We start from the raw sequence: 5,000 nt of genomic DNA, 5'->3' as shown, positions 1-5,000 counted from the left end.
ACGAAGGATGTCACGCGACTAGTTAGCAGGCTAGAGTCTCGTTCGTTATCGGAATTAACCAGACAAATCGCTCCACCAACTAAGAACGGCCATGCACCACCACCCACCGAATCAAGAAAGAGCTATCAATCTGTCAATCCTTCCGGTGTCCGGGCCTGGTGAGGTTTCCCGTGTTGAGTCAAATTAAGCCGCAGGCTCCACTCCTGGTGGTGCCCTTCCGTCAATTCCTTTAAGTTTCAGCTTTGCAACCATACTTCCCCCGGAACCCAAAAGCTTTGGTTTCCCGGAGGCTGCCCGCCGAGTCATCGGAGGAACTGCGGCGGATCGCTGGCTGGCATCGTTTATGGTTAGAACTAGGGCGGTATCTGATCGCCTTCGAACCTCTAACTTTCGTTCTTGATTAATGAAAACATACTTGGCAAATGCTTTCGCTTCTGTTCGTCTTGCGACGATCCAAGAATTTCACCTCTAACGTCGCAATACGAATGCCCCCGCCTGTCCCTATTAATCATTACCTCGGGTTCCGAAAACCAACAAAATAGAACCGAGGTCCTATTCCATTATTCCATGCACACAGTATTCAGGCGGGCTTGCCTGCTTTAAGCACTCTAATTTGTTCAAAGTAAACGTGCCGGCCCACCCAGACACTCAATAAAGAGCACCTTGGTAGGATTTCAACGGGGTCCGCCTCGGGACGCACGAACACGCACGAGGCGGTCGCACGCCTTCGGCTCGCCCCACCGGCAGGACGTCCCACGATACATGCCAGTTAAACACCGACGGGCGGTGAACCAACAGCGTGGGACACAAATCCAACTACGAGCTTTTTAACCGCAACAACTTTAATATACGCTATTGGAGCTGGAATTACCGCGGCTGCTGGCACCAGACTTGCCCTCCAATAGATACTCGTTAAAGGATTTAAAGTGTACTCATTCCGATTACGGGGCCTCGGATGAGTCCCGTATCGTTATTTTTCGTCACTACCTCCCCGTGCCGGGAGTGGGTAATTTGCGCGCCTGCTGCCTTCCTTGGATGTGGTAGCCGTTTCTCAGGCTCCCTCTCCGGAATCGAACCCTGATTCCCCGTTACCCGTTACAACCATGGTAGGCGCAGAACCTACCATCGACAGTTGATAAGGCAGACATTTGAAAGATGCGTCGCCGGTACGAGGACCGTGCGATCAGCCCAAAGTTATTCAGAGTCACCAAGGCAAACGGACCGGACGAGCCGACCGATTGGTTTTGATCTAATAAAAGCGTCCCTTCCATCTCTGGTCGGGACTCTGTTTGCATGTATTAGCTCTAGAATTACCACAGTTATCCAAGTAACGTGGGTACGATCTAAGGAACCATAACTGATTTAATGAGCCATTCGCGGTTTCACCTTAATGCGGCTTGTACTGAGACATGCATGGCTTAATCTTTGAGACAAGCATATGACTACTGGCAGGATCAACCAGGGAGCTGCGTCAACTAGAGCTGAGCAGCCGGCCGCCCGGGAGTGTGTCCCAGGGGCCCGCGCGAACACGCAAGCGTCCGCTCAATTATTCTGCAAACAGGAGGAGGCTGAGCTCCCCTGCACAATACACCTCGAAACCCTCTCAGGTCCCGGCGGCGCGCAGCGCCGTCCTAAGTACTTGGTCGGGTTCGAGAGAGGCGCAATCGCCCGGAGTTAGGCGAGTAGACGCTTTAGGTGCGACCACCCGTGCTCCCAACTGAGCTTGCCGCTGCCGACAGAGGCCCGGGAGCGTGCTGTCGTGGCATTGCCGGCGGGAGACAACACGCGCCACCTACGGTGACCGGCAGCTCCAACGCCAGCGCCACAGAAGGGCAAAGGCCCCACGTGGGTGCCGAAGCGAACTCTCCCAGCACAGCGCACGTGCCAACACGTCTGCACAACTGCGATACAAACCACCAGCGAGAACCGCTGGGGCGACCGAGCAGCAGACGGCGTCGCGGCGCCGAGTGCCGGGCGGCGGCGCATCCTCAACGCACACAGTCCTCAGTCGGACCAGCACACTGCAGATGTCCACCGCGCTTCGCACCGGGCCCGCGAGGACCCACTTTGGCCGCCCGGCGCCGCGCGCAGGGTGCCCCGGCGCGCAGCTGCGCCGCCTGCCGCGTCCGTCGGCCGGCGCGCCTGCCACTGGGCGCCCCCACCAGCCGGCTGTAGCGCGTGCGCCCACGCACCGCGCGGCCAGCACGCCGGGCGGCCCCCCCTCACCGGCCGGGGACGGTCCCACCCAGCCACCGCCGCGTATCGCTTCACACACAGATTTGCCCTTACTGATTTACCTCCAGCAACAACAACCGCACCACAATGGGTTTACCAGTTGTTCATTTGCGTAACGTCACCAGCAAACGTAGACGTCCATCCCAGTTTGCAAATGCAACGATTATTGCATACCTGTCTGTTAGGTGTCACGACACACTACGTCTGCCCACATACACGCAACAAAATGTGCACGACTAGAGAACACGTGGGAGGTGGCCCCCTACGTATGCGATGTCCATTACGAGACCGACTGTCAACCAGCATCTGTACCATGTCGCAGATGTGGAACGCGGTGCACCATGCTATCACACTGTGTGAGAAGAGACGACTACGTTTGAATACACGCGCCACTACATCAACAGACGGCTCATGCTGATCGCCATCCAGGGCGTCCGTTAATCCCACACGTCTCTATGGCGTACCACACTGCAATGTAGCTGTTATGGGGAGACGGCACGTGGCTGAGTGCACAACATTTGGACCGTATGGTTCGCTGTTGTTGGGCGCAGTCGTTGTACGGTCACACATGTGCCACAGCGTATCATGCAGTACATACGGACCTATGTGCAGTACAATGTGAGGGTTAAGCTTACGACATCAGCGGACAGTGGACACAGGCCGTACCACGACGTAGACTGAGCGCTTCGACATGCGAATGCCAGTGAACAGCTGCGAAGGGCATTGAACACGCAAGCACCTGAACGACCAGCGTGCGAAGGCAGGGGGGAGGGTGGGGGCGATGTACATCCTGCAGTCGTCCACATTACAGTGTACAGCGGGAGCATGTAAAAAGTAAGCAACACTTGCGAAGTGTTGAACATGAAACGATACACAAGAGGGTGGGCGGTGCGAGTAGCGAACTATATTCAGAGGGTTGTGGTTAGACAACACTGGATTAATGTAACGTGTCATATGCCAATTACAGAGCAGGTTAAGGCACAACTTGGGTTAGGTTAAGGCACAACGTGGGTTAGGTTAAGGCACAACTTGGGTTAGGTTAAGGCACAACGTGGGTTAGGTTAAGGCACAACGTGGGTTAGGTTAAGGCACAACGTGGGTTAGGTTAAGGCACAACGTGGGTTAGGTTAAGGCACAACGTGGGTTAGGTTAAGGCACAACGTGGGTTAGGTTAAGGCACAACGTGGGTTAGGTTAAGGCACAACGTGGGTTAGGTTAAGGCACAACGTGGGTTAGGTTAAGGCACAACGTGGGTTAGGTTAAGGCACAACGTGGGTTAGGTTAAGGCACAACGTGGGTTAGGTTAAGGCACAACGTGGGTTAGGTTAAGGCACAACGTGGGTTAGGTTAAGGCACAACTTGGGTTAGGTTAAGGCACAACTTGGGTTAGGTTAAGGCACAACTTGGGTTAGGTTAAGGCACAACTTGGGTTAGGTTAAGGCACAACTTGGGTTAGGTTAAGGCACAACTTGGGTTAGGTTAAGGCACAACTTGGGTTAGGTTAAGGCACAACTTGGGTTAGGTTAAGGCACAACTTGGGTTAGGTTAAGGCACAACGTGGGTTAGGTTAAGGCACAACGTGGGTTAGGTTAAGGCACAACGTGGGTTAGGTTAAGGCACAACGTGGGTTAGGTTAAGGCACAACGTGGGTTAGGTTAAGGCACAACGTGGGTTAGGTTAAGGCACAACGTGGGTTAGGTTAAGGCACAACGTGGGTTAGGTTAAGGCACAACGTGGGTTAGGTTAAGGCACAACGTGGGTTAGGTTAAGGCACAACGTGGGTTAGGTTAAGGCACAACGTGGGTTAGGTTAAGGCACAACGTGGGTTAGGTTAAGGCACAACGTGGGTTAGGTTAAGGCACAACGTGGGTTAGGTTAAGGCACAACGTGGGTTAGGTTAAGGCACAACGTGGGTTAGGTTAAGGCACAACGTGGGTTAGGTTAAGGCACAACGTGGGTTAGGTTAAGGCACAACGTGGGTTAGGTTAAGGCACAACGTGGGTTAGGTTAAGGCACAACTTGGGTTAGGTTAAGGCACAACTTGGGTTAGGTTAAGGCACAACTTGGGTTAGGTTAAGGCACAACTTGGGTTAGGTTAAGGCACAACTTGGGTTAGGTTAAGGCACAACTTGGGTTAGGTTAAGGCACAACTTGGGTTAGGTTAAGGCACAACTTGGGTTAGGTTAAGGCACAACTTGGGTTAGGTTAAGGCACAACGTGGGTTAGGTTAAGGCACAACGTGGGTTAGGTTAAGGCACAACGTGGGTTAGGTTAAGGCACAACGTGGGTTAGGTTAAGGCACAACGTGGGTTAGGTTAAGGCACAACGTGGGTTAGGTTAAGGCACAACGTGGGTTAGGTTAAGGCACAACGTGGGTTAGGTTAAGGCACAACGTGGGTTAGGTTAAGGCACAACGTGGGTTAGGTTAAGGCACAACGTGGGTTAGGTTAAGGCACAACGTGGGTTAGGTTAAGGCACAACGTGGGTTAGGTTAAGGCACAACGTGGGTTAGGTTAAGGCACAACGTGGGTTAGGTTAAGGCACAACGTGGGTTAGGTTAAGGTAGAAATTGCGTTACATTGCGGTACAAATTGCGTTACATTGCGGTACAAATTGCGTTACATTGCGGTACAAATTGCGTTACATTGCGGTACAAATTGCGTTACATTGCGGTACAAATTGCGTTACATTGCGGTACAAATTGCGTTACATTGCGGTACAAATTGCGTTACATTGCGGTACAAATTGCGTTACATTGCGGTACA

General features: G+C 53.1%; 1 non-coding gene across 1 annotated transcript in view; it reads right to left on the bottom strand.

Annotated features, from left to right (window-relative positions):
* Positions 1-1,465, bottom strand: part of LOC126111631 (small subunit ribosomal RNA) — a 1,909-nt gene extending 444 nt beyond the window's left edge. The window contains exon 1 of the ribosomal RNA XR_007524159.1: positions 1-1,465. This exon is cut by the window's left edge and continues 444 nt beyond it. This is a non-coding gene — a ribosomal RNA (small subunit ribosomal RNA).
* Between the last annotated feature and the right edge of the window lie 3,535 nt (positions 1,466-5,000).

The sequence above is a fragment of the Schistocerca cancellata genome, unplaced genomic scaffold (genome assembly GCF_023864275.1).
Source record: "Schistocerca cancellata isolate TAMUIC-IGC-003103 unplaced genomic scaffold, iqSchCanc2.1 HiC_scaffold_77, whole genome shotgun sequence".
NCBI lineage: Eukaryota > Metazoa > Arthropoda > Insecta > Orthoptera > Acrididae > Schistocerca > Schistocerca cancellata.
The sequence above is the reverse complement of the archived record's forward strand: the minus strand, read 5'-3'. Positions and strand labels throughout refer to the sequence as shown.